Source organism: Cervus elaphus, chromosome 13, assembly GCF_910594005.1.
Source record: "Cervus elaphus chromosome 13, mCerEla1.1, whole genome shotgun sequence".
Classification (NCBI taxonomy): domain Eukaryota; kingdom Metazoa; phylum Chordata; class Mammalia; order Artiodactyla; family Cervidae; genus Cervus; species Cervus elaphus.
In genome coordinates, this window is record NC_057827.1 from 36098881 (window position 1) to 36120463 (window position 21583).

At 53.0% G+C, this 21583-nt stretch overlaps 1 protein-coding gene across 2 annotated transcripts in view; it reads right to left on the bottom strand.

Annotated features, from left to right (window-relative positions):
• Positions 1-21583, bottom strand: part of LINGO1 (leucine rich repeat and Ig domain containing 1) — a 212161-nt gene that overhangs the window by 104437 nt on the left and 86141 nt on the right. The window contains exon 4 of one of the 2 annotated variants that reach the window (XR_006344449.1): positions 9074-9245. The exons of the other annotated variant lie outside the window; for it this stretch is intronic. The gene's annotated coding sequence lies outside the window, so the exon portion shown is untranslated. Of the gene's footprint in view, positions 1-9073; positions 9246-21583 lie in introns of those variants that run through there. 2 annotated transcript variants of the gene reach the window in all.

Below are 21583 nucleotides of genomic sequence, written 5' to 3' on the forward strand. Positions count from 1 at the left end.
TCCCAGGACCCAGATGTTCCAGACTGAAAATGGAACACTGCTGAAACTCTGGCCCAACTCTAAACAGAGGCTTCCAAGCAACACTGGCTGCCCACTGCATACAGGTGCAGTCACCAGCCCCTCACAGCATCTGGCTCAAGGAGGCGCTACCCTGGCCCACAGACCCTTACTGAGCACCTACTACGTGCAAAGCCCTTGGCACAGTGTGGGGTGGGAGTGAAAACCAGGGAAGGCAGGATATTGCATCCCCTTGGGGACCCAGAGTTCATGCGGGTCAGACCACCCAGCAAGATCTCACAGGGTGTCCCCAGACCAAGTGTGACCTCTGGGTGGACATCCTAGGCCCTCTCCTGGGGCCTCTGGAGAAGTCAGCTGAAGGATGGGGAGCGAGAGTGTGGTGTTCTCCAGCTCCTCCCAGGCTTCAAGCGCCGGCAGGCTGCACCACATCCCCACCTGCGCCTGGCACTTGGCTTGGCTCCGTTACCCCAGGAGCTAGAGAGTGGCGCGGAGGCCCCCAGCTCTGGCACCAAATGGAGCGTGAGCACAGCCAAGCTCACCAGCCAGGGTGGCCCGCTCTAAATGCTGGCTAATTGGCGCTGCACGGCGGAGGCACGGAAGGAGTGGGCTTTGAAGTCACCTGGTGTGACTCGTCCAGCGGGAACAATGGGCCACCCAGCCCGGTGAAGAGTCTCGGCTCTTTCTAATTAGGTGTCGCTTTGAACACGGAGGCCTCAGATTAATGAGGTTTACGGTGCTCAGTTTCACGGCATGGCGGGCTGCCGCTGTTCTCTGATCGCAGTTTGATGCCAAAACCTTGTTCTCTAAATCAAAGCTTCTCCCAAAACTCTGCTTTCTGACGTGCCTCGAGTTTCTGCAGGGTGTTTCTGCCAGGGAGCTCAGAGCCTTCACCTCCATCGCATCACTCCTGGCGCTGGCTTCTGTTTTGCTGAAGACTTCACAGGGCCGTGACACCTCCCACAGCCCGCCTGGGAGGGTGAAGGAGCGGCCGGGGCTAGCCCTGTTTTGCACCGCTGGCTGGACCAGTGCACCCCTGGGGGGCCAAGAGCCCCCCTCCAGCCTGCAGGCCCCTCTGCCTCAGCTCTTGGCGGCTTCAGGCGTGCTGGGCCACAGAGAATCCACTGGCCAATTTCCCGCTGTTGGCATCTGTTCACAAGCCTCAGGGACATCTGGTTCACCAGTCTTGGAGAAGATTGAGACATTGTGGGAGCAGCCTGCAAGGCCTCACTCTCCCTCTTCTGCTCTAACAGAAGCCTCCTCCCCACCCCTGTTCTGGGCCTTTGCTCACAGCTCCTCTCCTCTCCCTCCCTGGGAAGGGCCCCTCTCTCTAAACTCATAGCACCCTTCAAATCCCAGCCCTGTCCCTTGCTCCTCCTTCATCACCAGAGACACCAGACCTTTCTTTCCCCTTCTGAGATCCTCCAGCCCCATATCTGTCACCTGGAGCAAGCATTTCTTGCCGTGTATTCCATTGTTTAATGCTGCCTCCTTGGCTCATGATTTTGTCCTGCCTCCCCTGTGACGCTGTCCCCTGGGACAGGAACAGTGTCTATGTCACCTTGGTGTCCCCCCCACAGGAAAGACTCGCTGATAATACAGAGCCTACCCTCCCTGGGTGCTTCAGAATGCACCAAAAGGAAAGATGCCATCCTGCCTCAGTTTCCCCATCTGCCAAATGGGAACGAGGGCCTCACCCTGCTTCCTTCTAGGGCTGCCGGAGCATCCAGGCTGACCCTCACAGATCCATGTGTTTGGGGGACACGAGGCAGTGCAGTGGGTGGGCTACACCTGGAGCAGGGGGACGGGATCTGTCCGGGATGCTAGGGACCCCTGGGGACTGGACAAGCCAGTTTCTCACCCTGAGCTTCAGTTTCCCTAAATATTAACAAAGGCAGCTCCAGGACTCACAGGATGCATGTATTCACTCACCCAATCCTCATGACCACCTGTGGAATATATACTGTTATTAGCTCCATTTCACAAGTGAAGCAAGGCCCAGAGAGGTTTAAAAAGCAGCTTATTGGTGGGAGGAGGCAGAAGGACTCAATTCTAGGCAGCATGCTAGCTCCTGAACCTGCCTTCTTCACCACTGCACTGACTTTCAAGGAGGCTTCAGCTAAGCTTCCACAGAACCCATCATTTCTGAACTTGCTTAACCTCTCAGGCCTCTGTTTCCCCATCTGAGGGATGGGTATACAATGACATTTATAGACGGCTTCTGCTAGGCCATCTATCTGCAGGCTGAAGTGCTCCCCGCTCCTCTGAGCCCCTTCCAGACCTCAGCTCCAAACCTCTCCCACCTAGAATTTTCCTGCCCCTTGGATGCCTACCCCGTCGGACTACCTCCACCATCTCTTCCTTCCACCTTCCTGGCCACTTCTCCTCATCCACCGAGAGGCTCCCATCTTCCTCTGAGCCCTAGCCCTTGTCATCCTCTAGGTGACCTCCCCACGCTAGGGATGACCAACGCTGGGGTTCCCTGTTCCCAGACCTTCTGCCTCCAGTGACCTTTGGCCTCCACGTCCGCCAGCTCCCATCCTGGGCCACAGCCGGGCCCTTGTCTCCACCACAGCTTCCGGTCAAGCCTCCTTGCCCGGCCCACTGTGCCTCTACTTAGCCCTCTTGCCACCACTTTCTCATCACCCTGAGATCTTCACACCTCCCTCTTTCTCTCACTGCTCTTCTGTCCTCACCCTCTTTGTCTAGTTTGAGTTCCATGATCCATCAGTATAATAAATCCCTCAAACGCATTGCCTGCCTCTCTCCTTTGGCAGTACTTTCATGAAACCCATATCTGGAGGAATCCAACTAGCACCTTCTGGGCACCTAACACTGAAAATTCAGATGAGCTTGGAGAAAATGAGCCTGCCACGCACACCGTCCTCTCTGTGAGCTCAAACTCTCAGACCTCGAGTGGTCCCAGCACTGCCCAGCAGGCCCAGCTCGTGTCATGGGCTGGCTCACTTCCTGCCCTCCAACATGGCCATATCTGCCCTGTCATAAAGCACCAGATGTGAACTCCCTCCCTGCCCACTGCAGATTCCAGAAGCCCACTTTCTTCTGCCGGTACCCCCTCTTCCTGCCTGAGGAGGGGCCATGCTGCCTGTCAAAGGTCCACTGCTCCACTTGGACTCTGAACCCATCCCTTCTGGTCCCAGGAGTTTGGCTCCCACCACTACAATGTCTCCTGGCATCACCCGTCTTATCACCTATTGGATCCACCATCCTCCCCCATCAGCAGTCATGTTCTGCTATCTCTTGTCCTTTAAAAACCCCTTTCTTAATTATGCTGAGTTTTTTAAAAAATTCAATCTCAGATGATTCTATAGTGTCTGATTCCATTTATATAACACTCACAAAGTAACAAAACTACTGAGATGGAGGATAAAGTAGTGGGAGCTGCAGGGGAGGGACCATGGGGAGGGGTGGGGTAGCCCAGGGAGCCTCCTGGTGATGGAACAGTCTGAATCTTGACTGTGATAGTGGTTACAAAACTACACATGCAAGCAATTACACATTGCATTGTAATGTGTAACATTACAATGTGTAACTGATCAGTTACACAATTAATGTGTAACTGATGTGCTCACGTACACACACACACACATACAACTGGGAAATCTGAATGAGATCTATGACTTGACCAATGTCAGTGACTTGGTTTGATATTTGCTGTGTATTAGAGTTACACAGAACATTACCACTGAGGGCAGTCCCGGTGAGTATCCGGGACTCACCTAGACATTCTTTGAATTTTCCTGTGACTCTCCCCCCTCCAGCCCCCACTCCATCCACTGCTTTTCCTCTCTTCACACCATTTCTAGGAAGAGCCAGCTATTCTTTCTCCCTTCTCTCTCCACTTATTATCTTCAACTACTTGAAGTTGGATGTATTCACCCCTTCATGACACTTCTCTCTTCCCATCCTGGCCTCCTTATTGTCAAAAGCAATAGTCTCTCTCTGCATCTTACCCACCCTCACAGCATCCTCAACCATGGCTGTTTTTATCCTTCTATTTGGAACCCTCTTGGCTTCTGGGGCTGCCCTCATGGCTCAGCTGGTAAAGAATTCACCTGCAATGCAGGAGACCTGCGTTCAATCCCTGGGTTGGGAAGATCCCCTGGAGAAGGGAAAGGCTACCCACTCTAGTATCCTGGCCTGGAGAATTCCATGGACTGTATAGTCCATGGGGTCGCAAAGAGTTGGACACAACTGAGTGACTTTCACTTGGCTTCTGAGATGCCACACCATCCTGGCTTTCCTTGCTTTCCCTGGGTGTGCCCTGTCAGCCTCCTATGCTGACTCTTTCACCTCCATCCACTCTCCATGCGGGTGAGCCTAGGCCCCAGACCTGGGTCCTCTCCCTCCACCATCCAGATCTCTTCCTGGGTGAGCTGTGCCTATGTCCACAACCACCCCCTACAGCCACTGGTCCCCGGATCTCCATCCCTGCTCAGTCCTCTCCCTGATCTCCAGCCTTGTGAACCCAAACATCAGTGGACATTTCTGCTTCAGGAGGTAGTCAAAACGAAACTCCCATCTGACTCCCAATCTCAAACCTCATTTGGTCCTCCCCATCTCAGAAAATGACCACAGTGGCTCAAATCAGGAATCAAGGAGACCCCTTGCTTCCATCATGTCTTTCTCCCAGTTCTCTTTTCTTTCGTGGGGGGGAACACCACATGTTTTGTTGAATCTTAGTTCCCCAACCAGGGATTGAACTGGGGTCCTTTGCAGTGAGAGTATGGAGTCCTTAACCACTGGACCAGGGAATTCTCCCAACTCTTAGTTCTGCCTCCAAGCTGAGTCTAAAATCATCTTCCTCTCTCCATCTCCATGGCTACCACCTTGGCCCAAGCCTCCATCACTTCTCTGCCTTACCCTCCTACAGCAGCCAGAAAGCTCTTTAAAAATCATAAATCAGATCTGTCAGTCCCTGGCTTAACCCATCAGGAGCTAGCTGGTCATCGCCCCTTGGAGAACATCACAGTTCCTCCACACAGCCAGGGTACCAGGCAAACACTCTCATGTAAGACCCCTCCCTCCAACCACACAGCCCCTTCTTCCACACTTGGGGCCTTCTACAGGTGCACCATCACCTGAGAGGGGCCTGGGCCCCATCCCACAGGTGTCACTATTCACCCCATCACTGCACCATCAGTGATTTCAGACCCCTGCACACTTTTATTTTGTTAGTGTCTTCATTACCCGCCAGCTAGAGGGAGTTTGCGCATCAGTACCTAGCGCATAGTAGGCGCTCAGTCATGCTTGTCAAGTGAATGAGCGAGAGCTCCCCGGTCTCTGCGCCCCTGGCAGCATCCTCTCTCCCCTGATGAGGCTGGCTCGCCTGTGCATGTGGGGAAGGTGCACATGCCTATAAATATCCACACGATCTGCTCTCCCCAAAACAGTAACTGACACCCTGATGACTCGACGACAGGATAATTCCCCCACATCTTGCTGGAAGCTGCTTCCAGTGGTAAAAGTTTGCTGCTTTATGGCCCCGAGAAGACATCAGCTATATAATGGGCTAAAGTTATAACCTAGTACACTCATCTGTTTAAATACTCTTGGAAACTGAACACCCCGGGCTGAGCACTATTCCGGGTTGCCAATGGGGGGCCTGGCTGTGTGGGCCACACCACGCCCAGGGCAGGGTATGAACCTGTTCTACAGGGTGACCGTGGTCACAGGTGGAAGGTGGCGGGGCCAGGTATCACATCCGGTACACTGCAGGCACTCAGCGTAGGGCACTTCCCAGTACTTTCCCACGTCCATGGGACACCGGGAGGAAATGGCGGGGGACACCAGGCGGGGTGGGGCTCAAGGGTGCTGGGTGCACGAGGGATGACGCAGAGCGACTGGAGTTGGGCTGAGGCTGAACCCCGCGGTTAGAGGGAGCGGAACCCTGTGAAAAGGGCATGAACTGTCCTGAAAGGCAGTGACCTCCTGTCACCGCCTGCGTCCGGCGGAGTAGGACATTGTAGGGGGATGGTGTGGACCGGCTGCCTTTCTCCAGCCTTGCAGCACTGGAACTGGAGCCACAAGTGGAGTAGAGCTTCAGGATTAAACAGCCACCTACTCAAATCCCACCTCTGCCACAGTTTGGGTGACCCGGGGTGAGTCACATCTCAGGGCTCAGATGCAGTTTCCTCATCTCCACAGAGAGATAACATGTACAAGATGTCTGCAGGTAGTTGGTGCCTACTAAATGTTTGTCCTTCCCCTCCCTGCTTCCCTAGAATCAATGTAAGCACAGCCGTCTGGGCCCTGGGACTCTCCAAATATTCTTCCTGCCCTGGCCCAATAGATGCTCAGATCCACCCATGTATCTGGACCCATGGTATCTACCTGGACGCCATCACTGGCACCACCTCCTCCAGGAAGCCACCCCAGGCTGCTTTGATAGGTGCTGGGCTCCTCCCCACTTGCAGGCTGTGGTGCACACTGGACATTGGAGGCGGGTGGGTCTGGGCACATGTGCCTACTGCATCACTGGTATCTCATGGTCAGTGGGTTGGGGGAGGAGAGTGTACTCTGTGTGTGTGTGTGTGTGTTAAACAATTACGACAGCAAACATTTATCAATACACTGCATTTAATATATACCAGGCACTTTATAGGCAACTGACTCATTTAATCTATACAACAAAGTTATGAGGGAAGCACTATTTTATCTCAGTTTTACAGACTGGGGAACTGAAGCTCAGAGAGGTTCAGTGACCTATCCAAGGTCACACAGCACTAAATGACAAAGCCAGAATTGCATCCAGGCAGAGTCAGTGTGCCTAACCTCGGCCTGTACCACTCAGCCTCGCAATGCAGATGTGGGTTCCCTGCTGTAGGCGCTTTCACAATTCTGCAGAGGGTCAGAAGTCATCCCAGGTGAACAGTGGTGGGGCCTCATGACCCTGGAGGCCAGGACACTAACATAAATACTCACACACAGACTTCCACACAGATGCAGGCATTAGTGAACACGTGCACACTCATACACACAAAGGAGTGAAGAGCTCTCCCTACCAACCCCACTGCCCAAGAGTCTCTCATCTCACCTCTCCCCAAGTCACCATGGGTGGGGCAGACACAGGGGAGACGCAGACACTGCCCACCCCTGGTGTCAAGTCTATCCTAGATGTTAAAATGAAATCCTGCTCGGTCCCTATGGTGAGATTTATTTATATTGGTGGAACCTGGAGGCTCAGAGAGGGTTGGACACTCCTTTTAGGTCACACAGCAAGTCAGGACAAAACTAGACTAGTGCCCAAGCCTAGGAAGCTCCCAACGAATGCTTTTTCACACCATCCCGGGGTCCCCTCCACAATCTCTGATTCCAGACATCTCTATTTCTGCTTGCTTTGAACAGGACAGAAATAATAGAAATGAAGAGAAGACAGAAGAGAAAGAGAGGAAACAGGCCAGAAGGAGACTTGGGAGAAGAGAGGAGAGGAGGGGAGCAGCAGGAAAGTTTGAGCAGTGAGCTGCAGGGGGCCAGGCTTAGCTCACCAGCCCTCCTCACCCACCCGCCCGCCTGAAGCTGCCAGCTTCCGAGAGGAGCGCAGTGAGGCGGGGGTTAACTCTCTGCCGTGGAGCAGAAAATGAGGTTCCAGTTATTAGTTGATTTATTGCTCTGTCCTCAATCTGCGCTCAGGTCCTGGAAGGAAATGTTCCACTCGAAAGCATTAAGCGTCTTCAAAGAGCAGAGGCATTAAAAATTGAAATCATAAAATAGACACGTAAATACAGTGGAGGTGAGAGGGGGGCAGCCCCCTAGGCAGGCTGAGGTGGGGGTGGCAGGCCCTGGTCCCAGCAGGCCTGTGGGGCTGCCACACTCAGGCAGGAGCCAACTGTGTCTACAGAGGTGAGGGGGGTGTTCCTGCCCAGAAGGGGCACCCCAGCATGGCTCACAGTGCCTGAGACCCCTCCATTAGCATACCTCTTCCTGGGGGGAGGGGGGGCGGGGAAATCATCCTATCTTTGAAAACACATTCCCTCTTGGGAAGGGGACAGCCCCGGGGCCTGTCAGATAATAGGGAGAGAGACAGGAGAGGGGAGGCAGGACTGAGCTGATTTCTACCATAGCCAGTGTGTTGGCAAAGGCAGGGGCAGCCCTGGGAGGCTGGGGCAATCGCAGCTCCTCTGGCACCAGGCTGCCCTGTGGGAAGGGAGCCCCAGCAGACAGGCCCCCAGTCCCAGGCCCTCCTCAGTGTTGCTCAGACCCCACTGCACATCCAGGGCTTGGCTGGGCCATGTGGGGACCGGCCCACCCCCAGTCATGGCTGGGCCTTGGCGGGAGTGGCCACGGAAGGTCCCTGCTCTGTCCTCAGCCCATCTGGGCAGCAGAGTCACGGGCCAGGTTATATAGCCCATGCTCTCTCCACAGAAGGGCAAGGGGGCCGGAGAGCCGCCAGCAGGGTCTGAGCCCCACCTAGAAGGATAGCATCTCCAGTGTCCCCAGTGGGCCACCTCCCGACCCGGTCCACACACACGTGTACACACGCGCCACTGGGGCAGATTCTGCCACTGAGAGCCTTTGTGATCCTGATCACAGAGGAATGGGAGGGGACCCTCGATGGCAGAAATCTGAGTTCTGAGCCGGGGTCCTCCACGGACGTGCTGTGTCACTCTGAGCCTGGCCTTGCCGTCTCTCAGCCTCGATTCCTCACCTCTGCTCTCCTGGTCCTATCTCACTCCCTTCCAGCTCAGCTTCCCTGGGAGTGAGAGACAGCTGTCTCCCCGACCTCCCCCTCTTCCTTCCCATCCTCGGTCCCTCCCTCACTTCATCTCTCATCCTTGCACATTGACAACCACCCCCCTCTCATTAGGGACCCTCCCCCTGCCCCTTACCCTCCAGCTCACCCTCCTTCCCAAACTCTCCCCACTCCCACCCACCAAGCCCAGGATGGGGGTCACCCCTCAGCTCACCCCTCAATTCTAGAACCACTCCTGGTCCAAGCACCTCTTTCCCCCACATGTAATTTTTCTTAATTGGAAGCTTGTCAATTATCCCTATGTTTTCCAGAGGAAATAAACAGCAATTAGAGAAATAAGTGGTGTTTTTATTCTCCGGGATACTCAGCAGCACGGGGCCCCCATCTTCCCCACTCTAATGGCCAGACCAGCCGCCCGCAAAGTCCACTCTCCTGCCCTCTCCTCGCATCCATCCCCACATGTGTGTGAGCAAAGGGCCTGCCACCGGGCCACCGGCAGCAGGTCGCCTCTTGGAATCTGCGTGAAGAACCATAAATCGCTGAGAAAGGGCCTCTTTCCCCGTGCAACAGAAGGTTAGAGTGTTTAAAGAGAGCAGTGGAACTGTTTTTATTAATCAGAACTGCTATAAAGAAAGCATTTTAATTAACATAATTATCCCGATTGAGAAAAGCAGTCCTTACTCCATAGATACTTTTCAGACTAAAGATGCAAGCTGTCACAATCCGTCATAATTAAGTAAAGCGAGCCATTTTTTTTTCTCTCGCTCCCTTCCCCTCTTGGGCAACCGCTCCTCCCTAGGTTAGATCTCAAAGTAGAGACAAGGCAGATGTCACGCCTTCCACGGGTTCATACTCTCACACCCCGGCTGCCTCTGGAGTTGCATTTCAGAGAGGGTGTGCTGCTGGTCAGTGGGCCCTGCACTATGACCCTCTCTCATGCCTGACCTCAGAAGGTTCTCCCCACCTCCCCGGGAAGGAAGGAGGCAGACCCATCTCCAAAGGCATCCACCTCAACCCCCTGCTGGATGACAAGTCCTAGAGCACTGTTCCTCCCTGAGACTTGCAGGGACTTTCCTGGGCCAGCTGACCCAGAAGGAATAATGGAGGAGGACAGCCAGCCAGTGGGCACCCTGGACCATCACCCTGGTCCAAGCCACAAGCTGCTCCCACCTGGATGCTCAACCTTCACCTCCTACCTCTCTAATCTATACTTGACTCAAATTCAGGCCATTTTGCTACATAACAGGTAGAAATCTGTTCACACCACAAATCTAAGTGTATAACTTCCCTCATTCCAACTTAAACCCCTTCTTGGGGACTTCCCTGGTGGTCGGTGGCTAAGATTTCAAGCTCCCAATGAAGGGGGCCCGGGTTTGATTCCTGGTCAGGGAACTAGATCCTGCATACCACAACAGAGAACTAAGATCTAAGACCCAGTGCTGCCAAATAAACAAACAATAAATATTTTTTTTAAAATCTTAAAAAAAAAAACTTCATGGACCTCACAGAGGCCTGGCCCAGCCTGCTTCAGCCACACCTCCCACCGTACCTCCCCAGTGTTCTCCACTGCACCCACACTGGGTGTTTCCTCATCCTTCTCAGTTCACATGCTATTCCCTCTGCTTGTTACCCTCATCCCTGCAGCCACCACTGCCCACGCTCTCAGCTCTCCTGTTCATCCTGCAGTGCTTAGCTCATGTGTCACCCCCTCAGTGAAGCCCTCCCTCACCTCCAGACCTGATCCATCCCCTCTTAAATCCTCTCACAGCACTGCATACCCGCCCCTTGCTAGTATGTGCAGTGTGCTAGTGTGCAGTGGCCTTACAACAGCGCTGCAATTCTTTATTTAGCTTTAGTTTCCTCCATTCAACTATAAACTTCAGAAAGCAGCCAGCCAGACACTTTATTGTTTTGCTTTGTTTGACAGTATTCCTGTTTGTTCACTGTTGTGTCCCCACTGCCCATGACGGTGCTTGGTAGGTACTTAGGAAATACTCATGGAAGGAAAGAAGGAAGAGAAGGAGGAGGGAGGAGAAGAAAGTCCTGGCTCAGGGCAAGCTCCAGTAGACTGTCACAGCCCCTGTGTCAGTTGAGGGCATTTCAAGGAAGATGTGAGGACTGCTGAGGGCATTTCGAGGAGGTAAGGGGTCATCCCAACAAACTATGAAATGTCCTACTTCCCTCATCCCATCTCAGCATCATTGCCGTGCTGTGCTGTGTGTTAGTCACTCAGTCATGTCCAACTCTTTGTGACCCCATGGACTGTAGCCTGCCAGGCCCCCTGTCCATGGGGATTCTCTAGGTAAGAATACCAGAGTGGGTTGCCATGCCCTCCTCCAGGGGATCTTCCCAACCCAGGATTGAACCAGGTCTCCCTCATTGCAGGCGGATTCTTTACCATCTAAGCCACCAGGGAAGCCCTTGAATACTGGAGTGGGTAGCCTGTCCCTTTTCCAGGGGAAACTTCCTGACCCAGGAATTGAACTGGGGTCTCCTACTTTGCAGGAGGATTCTTTACCAGTTGAGCTACCAGGGAAGCCTCTCAACATTATTACTCTCCCCATTTTACAGAACTGGACACTAAGGCCTCAAGAGGCAGGATCAAAGTTATGGTGAACCAGTGCAAGAGTCTGGGCCCGTCTCAGGCTCTGAGAATGTCTGTTTTGAGGTGGGACAACAAGGGAGGAGAGAGATACAGGAGTACCCACTGTGGGTACAGTATTCCCCTTGGGCTTGGGGGACTGAGAACTGCTAGGAGCACCTCTTAGGATGTGTGACCTTGGATTTCTCAGCCCATCTGAGCCTTAGCTTCTCCATCTGTGAAGTGGGCAGTCTGGAGCAGGTACCATCCTCTGCCTTCTACCCATGACCCCTACTCCCACTCACCTTACAGCTAGCACCCCCAAAGCTTCAGACCCAGGGAGGGCCTGCTGCTCCCCGCACCAACACCTGCAGTGAGACACGTGCACAGGTGACACCACGGGCATATTTTACCCAGACGTGCTGCCGTTTCCTCCCTGAAAAGGTGCTTATTTTTTAGTACCTCTTAAATAGGAGACGCAAAGTGTATTATCAGCGCTTTTTAAATGGGTTGTTAATGCCCCTGTAAAGCTCAGCACTGGCCAGAGGAAACAGCTCACTCCTGGCCCTGGTGTGGCCTGAACTCCCTTGCAGTCTGCGCTCTGAGTACCACCGGTACTGAGCCCTGCGCTGGACTCTGGCATTGCCAGGAACTAGACAATTCCTGACAAAAATATGCCCAGATCCCTACTAGGGCCACAAGATTCAGTAATCCTTTGGGAATGGCTGGGAGCAGACTCGGGCCCTGCCTGGTGGAAAAAAGTGGAATGAGCACGGGCTTTGTAGTCAGGTGTCCTAGGTTCAAGTTCCTTCTGGGTCACTTACCAGCTGTGTGACCTAAATCCAGTTACCAAATCTCTCTGAGCCCCAAGTTTCCTCACCTATAAAATGGCAATGCTAACTCCTGCCTCAGGGCTTTTTTGAAGAGTGAATCAGGTAATAAAAACCAAGTGCCGACTTACATTAGATTTTCAAGGTGTGGTCATGGCTTCCCTGGTGGCTGAAATGGTAAGGAATCTGCCTGCAATGCGGGAGACCCGGGCTTGATTCCTGGGTCGAGAAGATCCCCTGGAGAAAAGAACGGCTACCCACTCCAGTATTCTTGCCTGGAAAATCCCACGGACAGAGGAGCCTGGCAGGCTACAGTCCATGGGGTCGCAGAGTCAGACACGACTGAGTGACTAACACTTTTACTTTCTTTCAATGGCATTATGGTTATGTTTTTTAAAGAGTCCTTACCTTTTAGAGATATACCCTGAAACATTTATGGATAAAATTATACGATGTCAAAATAACCCAGTGGTGGCGGGGAGTGGGTGGGTACAGAGGAAACCAGTCTGGTCCTGAGTCCACGCTCCCTGATGAGTATGTGGGGTTCAGTACCCCTCCACTTTCAGATAGGCTGACATTTTCACACCCAACCATCACACAGGCATCCAGCCAGCACGTGTTCATTAAATCCAGGGGCATGCTCTCCCAGCCACTGAAGCCTTGGACCCCTTGCACAGCAAGGGCCAGCAAGACAACATAAAACACCAGGAAGGAGCGTGGGGTGGGGAGCTGAATCTTCACAGGGGTACCCCCAGAGGCTCCTGCCGTCCACAGAAGGGGAGACAGGCAAGTGAGGGGCCCCAATAATCCAGGGACTTGGGATACCCTGGAAGTCAGGCAACCTCTGTTTAAGGGACCCAGGGACTACCACTTTCCCTCTCTGAGCTCCAGATTCCTATCATTATAAGGGGGTGGTAACACACCACCCCACTTGACCTGTCTGACCTGCCCAGGGTAGCAGGGGCCCGGCCTGAGGCAGGTGCTTAATCGCCCTTGGACTGGCCCCCACCTTCCTCAGTAAATTTAAACACAACCACTTTCAGCTACTGAAGCCTGGGGTGGGCAGGCCAGCTTCCTACTGGGCACAGGGATGCACACCTGATAAGAGCCATCCCGCTCTCAGGAAGTACCCAGGGATAAGGTCATTTTGTAAACTACACTGTACCCAGCAAAGCCTCAGGAAATGGGGCTGAGATGACTCTAGGACTGGGGGAAAAAGGGAAAAGGCAATAGTAATACAGTAGTCATGTACCTATGTGAGAGTTGGATCATAAAGAAGGCTGAGTGCTAAAGAATTGATGCTTTCAAGCTGTGGTGCTGGAGAAGACTCTTGAGAGTTCCTTGGACAGCAAGGAGATCAAACCAGTCAATCCTAAAGGAACTCAACCCTGAATATTCATTGGAAGGACTGATCCTGAAGCTGAAGCTCCAATACTTCTGCCACCTGATGTGAAGAGCCGACTCACTGGAAAAGACGCTGATGCTGGGAAAGATTGAAAGCAGGAAGAGAAGGGGATGACAGAGGATGAGATGGTTGGATGGCATCAGCCACTCCATGGACATGAGTTTGAGAAACTGGGAGGTTCTGAAGGACGGGGAAACCCGGCATGCTGCAGTCCACGGGGTGGCAAACAGTCCGACAGGACTTAGCGACTGCACAACACCAACAATAACAATAGCAGCAACAACAGGGCCTGACTCTGGCACAGGGTCACAGGCTTCACCTGCACCTCTCCGACCGCCCCGCCCAGGTAGGAGGTACCATTCTCCCTCCTGGAGCGGAGGAAATCGAGGCGCGGAAGGAGATGTGACAGCAAGACAGGGCAGAGCCAAGCCCGAACCTGCCACCCAACGCCAAGGGCCAACAGGGCGAGAAGACGCTGAGGACACGCGAGCACCCCAAGGGACTATCAGCGAAAAGTGCCCAGGCCGGGAGCCCGTGGCCCCACTGAAGCCAGCCCTCTCCAGGTCTCCGTCTTTTCACCTGTGACACGCGGGCAGGGAGACCCCAGCCCCACCTAGCGGGCACCAGGGGAAGGCGGCAGGGGTTGGAGAGGAGGCCGTATCTCGAAGGTTCCTGAGGGAGCCGAGGCGGCTGTGAGGTAAGTCGGGGCGCGGGGGCGGGAGGCGAGAGAACGAGACGGATCTCTCTCAGGCTCGGGCGCTGTGATATTTTCCCCGGGTTATATTTTTAGATGGACTACTTTCTGGCCCCTCCCCCTGCCTCAGTAGGAGGAAGAACACTGAAATAGCTGGGTGTGCGTGTCTGAGCAGCTATATATAGTGGGCACACACCCTCACCCAGGGCTTCTCCCACTCACTGCCCCTAGAGCAGGAGCCGGGCGGGGACGGTGCCCCCTCTTGCCCAGGGGCCACGGAGTCTGCTCGACTGCCCTGGCTCCCTCCAGGCACATCCCTCACCCCAATACATGCCTGTGCACACGTACACACAGCCAGGCACGCATCCTCAGTGGCTGCCGGCTCGGACCTGTCTCAGGGGGTCGTTGGAGAAGGCCCAGAGCAACCGGCAAGCCCCCTCCCCGGGAGGGTGGGCTGGGTGAGGAGAGTAAGGAGATGATTTCCAAAAACCTAATTGTAATTCTCTCGGCCTGGGGTTTGCTGGTCTACACACCGCCATCAGGTTCCTTTCTTGGACTTGTCAAATCTTCAGACTCTGTCACTTCAGCATCCTGAGCAGAAGATACATCTAAAGTCAAACACATTCCCCCAAACACGTCCGTCTGAGTCCTCAAGTTCGGATGGGGAAACTGAGAGCTGAAACTCACCAGCCAGTCAGAGCCACTTGGAAGCTTCAAGCTTACCTCTCTGAACTCAGCTGCATCATCAGTGAAGTGGGGCTGAGGCAGGCTGGCTCCCACCTCATGGGCTACTGTGAGGAGTAAATGGAGTGAGGCACATGAAGCCACCATTCCATAATGAGAAAGCGGGCCATGAGCTCCCAAGGGCGGGAAGAAACCCACAGTCTCCCTTGGCCAGAGGCCCCAGTGGGCCAGGCCCCAGCCTCATGGCCAGGGACTGGTCCATTTCCACCCCACATCCTAGCCTGGCATGTCTCCACCCTGCCCACAGCATGTGCTTCCCAGATGGCACATGGACCCGGTTACCACCTACCCTAGGAGAGCCTGAGATGGCATTCTGGCCTCCTCTCCGTCCTCCCACTGGTCACATAAGCCATGGTAGAGGGTCAAGGTGGGAGGATTCACCCTCATGACCACCCCCTCCAGATGGTGGGGCTCCTCCTCTGTGTCTGAAGCTGGTTTGGGTGTACCCAGTCAAGAGGCAGGCCTCACTGAACTTAACTGATTTCTTGTGCCAGGACCTAAGCAGGACAAAGAGCCCTGGATGGGGAATTCAGTGACTGGAGTCTGAGTCCTAGATCAGTCATGTGAGCTTAGGGGTATCAGATTCCCCATTTACACAGGGCAGGGAGTGGACTCGTGGTCTTTGGGAACCTTGGGATCACAGTCCACTCTGAGCACAACTGACTCCCCACAGAGAGACTTACAGCCATCATCTTGCTGAACCCTCAAAATTCCCCTAAGGGAAGGAAACAATGGTCATTTTTCAGATAAAGAAACTGAGGCCCAGGGAGGGGAAAAGGCCTACCTGGGTCACACAGAAAGCTGGTGGCTCCATGGGCGGCCTTATCAGAGGTGGAGCCTGCATCACCAAGCCTGGGGAAGCCAGGACACCTGGGATGCCTGTGCTGAACCACTGGCTAGCAGAATTCCCAACCATGTGCCAACGAGAAGCGGTGTGTGAGCCGGCTCCAGCATGGATGGCACTGCTGTAATGTGTGTAAAAGCGCCCTGTCCCCTTCCTATACCCATCCCCTAGTCGTTGTGCCCAGGTTCAGAACTTTATTCTTCTAGCTCTAAGATTCCATTTGGTTTGGTGGGTTTTTAGCCCAGAGCTTCCATCAGCTGAGGACCCAAGGTGAGAACCACCTCTTGTTTGCAAATGTGGGACTCTGCCTTCGTCTAAGTCATCAGAAGATTGGGGCAGAATGAGGCCAAGGCCCTAAATGCCGCCCCCCCCACCCCGGGGACCTTCTTCCCACAAACCAATATCTGCTGTGGACCCCTTGTGTCACTGATCCTGTCCATTTCTCTTAAGTACACTGCACCCATATCTGTCCCATCACAGAGCCCCAGAATTCACCCAGAGGCCCCAGCAGCCCTGGAGATAGGTGGGGAAGAAGCCTGCATCCCTGTAGGGACCCACACCACCCCAGTGGGGCCATGGGTACCTGCCCTGCCTAACTGGGCCTGGGTACAGCAGAGCCCAAAGAGGGGAGGAGGAAGGACTCAGGGCCAGGGCAATAGCTATCCCCCAGGTAGAAAGGGCATGGGTCTGATGGACCTGGATACATAGATATTGCACAGGAAAGAATTAGCTTGCAGTTGCTTCATCCTGCATTAAGTTTCTGGATGGAAAGTAAGAGTGTTAGTTGCTCAGTCATGTCCAACACTTTGTGACCCCACAGACCATAGCCCACCAGGCTCCTCTGTCCATGGGATTCTCCAGGCAAGAATACTGAAGTGGGTAGCCATTCCCTTCTCCAGGGGATCTTCCTGACACAAGGACTGAACCCAGGACTCCTGCATTTCAAGCGATTCTTTACCACCTGAGTCACCTGGATATCCACATGCAAAAAAAAAAAAAAAAAAAAGAGGTTGGACCCTTAAGGTACACCATATACAAAAATTAACTCAAAATGGATTAAAAATCTAAATGTAAGCCCTGAAACTATGAAACTCTAAGAGGAAAACAAGGGGAAAGCTGTATGACATTGGACCTGACAATGATTTCTTGAATAGAACACAAATGCACAGGCACCAGAAGCGAAAATAGACATATGCTGCTGCTAAGTCGCTTGGGTCGTGTCCGACTCACTACAAACTCACAGACGGCAGCCCACCAGGCTCCCCCGTCCCTGGGATTCTCCAGGGAAGAACATTGGAGTGGGTTGCCATTTCCTCCTCCAATGCATGAAAGGAAAAGTGAAAGTGAAGTTGCTCAGTCATGTCCAACTCTTAGCGACCCCATGGACTGCAGCCTACAGGCTCCTCCATCCATGGGATTCTCCAGGCAAGAGTACTGGAGTGGGTTGCCATTGCCTTCTCCGAATAGACATATGAGGCTACATCAAATTTAAATACTTCTGCATGTCAAAGGGAACAAAGTAAAAGGGCAACCTACTGAATGGGAGAAAATGCTTGCATATTACACATCTGGTAAGGGGTTAATATCTAGACTAAAGAATTCCCAGAACTCAACATCAAAAACCAAATAATCCAATCAAAAAGTGAGCAAAGGACTTGAATAGACATTTCTCCAAAGAAGATACACAAATGGGGGGTGGGGAATGAGGAGGCCCCTCAGACTGAGCCTCTTCAGAGATGACCCCTGGGGTCAAGGCTGTTTCTCCTCCCTCAGACCAGGCCCACTTCCCCTCTACCCCTGGCTGCCTCTCCCCATCCCAGTCCAGCCAGGCCTGGTGGTGATAGATTCTACCACAGTGCAAGCATTTCAGGCAGCTGCCTTCTCCCACCACCAGCAGTATGATTGATGCTCAGCCTGTCAGGAGCCCATTCATCACAGCCACGCCACAGCCCCACAAGCCCAAGGCAGGTGGACTGCACTGGGGCCTGCCTGAGTCCTGACCCTCAGGGTCTTCTCAGCTTCCAGCCAGGCCAGAGACCAAAGCCTCATTGAGGGCCAGGGCCTGAGTGATGGCCACATCTGGAGTTGGGCTTTCTACAGCCCTCACCACCTCACTCCTGCCCCTTCCTTTTAGCCTCCAGGGAGGGACCTCCAGCAGTGGCTTTAGGGGATCAGACGGAGTTAATAGGAACTTACCTTGTCTACTCCCTCCCAGCTATGTGGCCTTGCAGGCCTCATCTTCTCTGAGGCCCTGTTTCTTCATGGGTAATATGAGTGTCACATTACTCCCTCATCAGCCCACCGGCTGGGTCAAATGCTTGGAATATAATGGAAGTGTAATAAATAATGGACCCCACCCCTTTCCCTTGAATCCAGAGTGCCTAAGTTCAAATCCCCATTTGGCCACTTATGAGTTGTGTTACACTGGGCAAGTTACTTAACCTTTCTGTTTTCATTTCTTCTTCTGTGAAACGGCCTCATGGGTTGTGGTGAGGATTAAATAAATAAAGATTTATAAAATGCCTAGAACAGCGCCAGGCACATAGCGGGCACTTAGGAAGCATCACTATGTTTGTAATTGGTGTGTTGTTGGTGTCCTATTTCACAGGCTGCTTCGTGGGCTGGACATGGCTGAGTATAAGCAAGATTCTGCAAACTGGAGATCCCATCCTCTGTGACTGCTGAACATCCCTTCCCTTTAGCCCTCCTTCCCTGCCCCACTTTATGGAGACTTCCATCCCTCAGGAGCCCAGGAAGCACTGGGAAGGTGGCAGGGAAGACTCTGTCCTGCCTCTGAGCAGCTCAGGAGCCACTGGCGAGGTGGACATAGGGCAGCCCCAAAGGCTGAGCTGGGCTCAGGGCTGAGAGCCAGGAATCCAGGCACAGGGAACTGCGGCTGGTACTCAGGCAAGAAGGAAACACTGGAAGTTCTTGAGGCAGGCAGGCAGGCACAGGTGGCCTCAGACCCAGTGTGTCCATGATCTAATGTGCCCAGAGCCTTTTCTTCCTATTGCATCCTATTTTTCCTGCCCTGGATTACATCTCTTAGTATGCTTGGAAGCCTTCTCAAATATTTGATAGAATAAAGTGGGTATAAATATATAATAGGTAACATGTAAATTGGAAGAAAAAAACAAACAAACAGCTTTCTCCCACCACACCCACATCTCCTCCTCAGGTCATGGGGAACTCGGGGCCTGAAGTCTGGAGAGGGGGAGTTAGGGGGTGGGGACTGGGGGTGGAAGTTGTGGCAGGCTCCAGCCCTGCCCCTCCTGCCTCTGGTCTCTAGTTGCACACAGGAACTGGGAGGGTCCTGTTCTCATCCTAGAACATTCCACAGCCCTGCTAATAACAACATTGGCATCTATGACTAGAATGTGTTGAGTGCCTACTGTGTGAAAAGCCTCACTCTTGGTGCGCCCATGAGCACTCCAGCTTATCCGCCAACAGCTCTGCAAAGTGGGTTGTGTTATCCTTCTCCCTTCTCCAGGTAAGAAAACTGAGGCACAGAGGGCTCAAGTAACATGTTGACAGTCACACAGCTGGTGAGTACTAGAGCGGGGATGCACACAGGCTTTCTGATGCCACAGCCCAGGTTCTTAACAATTACCCATACTAAAAAGGACATGTCACTGCAGCACTACTTACAATAGCCAGAACATAGAAGCAGCCTAAATGTCCATCGATAGAGGAATGGATAAAGATGTGGTGCATATATAGAGTTGAATATTACTCAGCCAGAAAAAAAAAAAATGAGACTAAGTCATTTGCAGAGATGTGGATGGGCCTCAAGTCTATCATACATAGTGAAGTAAGTCAGAAAGAGAAAAACAAACATTATATATTAACACATATAGGTGGAATCTAGAAAAATGGTACAGATGATCTTATTTGCAAAGCAGAAGTAGAGATACAGACATAGAGAACAAATGTATAGACACCAAGGGGGAATGGTGGGATGAATTGGGAGATTGGGATTGACAGAGATACACGACTATGTGTAAAATAGGTAACTAATGAGAACCTACTGCATAGCACGGGGAGCTGTACTCAGTGCTCTGTGACCTAAATGGAAAGGAAATCCAAAAACAAGGGGATATATGCAGTGGTGTTGTTCAGTCGCTCAGTTGTGTCTGACTCTTTGTGACCCCGTGGACTGTATGCATATAGATCGCAGACATAAACCTTATAACCCCATGGATACGTGTATACATATGGCTGATTCACTTTGTTGTATAGCAGAAACAGTAAAGCAACTATACTCCAAAAAATATTTTAAAAATAAAATGGTATAAATAAATAACACAAAGGTTATGTGAGTTCCCTGGTGGCCTAGTGGTTACAATTCAGTGTTTTCACTGCCAAGGCCCAGGTTCAATCCCTGGTTGGGGAACTGAAATCCCACAAACCATGCGGTAGGGCAAAAAAAAAAAAAAAAAAAAAGGCTGAAAAAGGACATGAGACTGGGTGGGGTCCCGGGGGCTCAGCAAGACATCCCTGAGACCAAGAGTCCAGCCCCGGCCCCCCGCCCACCCGTGCAGGGGCCGCCCCTGCCTCCCTGACTTTCTGTGTCTGCACCAAACCAGGCTCTCTCCTCCCTTCCAGCTGTGTTAACAGGCGTGAGCCTGGGGAGGGCGGCTAGGTTAGGATGCATTCACTCCATAAGTAGCAGGGCAGGAGGTGAGCAGGCACTGTGAGGTAGCAAGCCGGGGGACAAAGGCCTGACTTTTCACCAGAGTGGCCTGAGCCCCTCCTGAGCCTCAGCTTCGAGAAGTCTATAAGAACAGTCAGAATCTGCTGGCAGGCTCGTTGAGGTGGTGCATATCAGAGGCCTCCCTGGGGCCTGGCCCACAGGGCTGGGCAGGATCCTGACTCCCTAAGCTTTACGGGACTGCCCACTGAGCAAAACCAGCACTGGGCCCCACCAGGTCAGAACCCTACCCAACTACACCTTCTCTGCCTCAATTTCTTCAGCAGTAGAATGGGTATAATAGAATTATCACTAACCCGTGCCTGGCATACAGCATCTCAGCCAGTAATTATTTTTATTATCCTGGGGCACCTCTAGTTCACGCCAGAAATCCCCTCTTCCTGGGTGGCGGATTGGACAGAGTCATGTGCAGAACAGGGTTAGGTGCCAGGCACCAGGCTCCAATGTGGAAGCCGCCCCCCAGATGCCAATTCCGCAGGAGGTGGCAGAGAGCCACCCAGCTGCCCCAGTCTCCCAGAAGTGTCCAGCCAAACAGGGAGGACATGGACACATAGTCACATATGCCCACCCAGGATCATTCATGACCACAGCCCATAACAGCCAGAGCCTGGCACTACAACCCCACTGGTTCCTGGTGCCTGCAGGCCCCCCAGGACATAGGATACAGTGGGGTTCAATCCCACTTCTGCCTCTTCTATGACTTGGATCAACTTGCCCTCCCTATATGGGCCTCCATTTTGCATATGGAAACAGAGCTAGCAATAGCCCTCTCCTCTATGAGGGCTGAACGAGGTTACGTGTGTGAAAACTGTGCTAGGTGCCCGGCAGGTGGCATGTGCCAGTTCTTTCTCTTCCCCTCTCTCCTCCCTGCCTCCCACTTCCACCTGCCCTGCCTTTCAGGCCAGCCCCAGCATTATGGCTGCTGCCTTCCTGCACCCCGTTTAAAGCAGCCTCTCTATCTCCTTGCAACTCGATGTCACCCCTCTGTGCCCCCCTCCACCCTGGCAGCTGAAAGCACCAATCACCAAAGCAGGGACAAGCTCCCT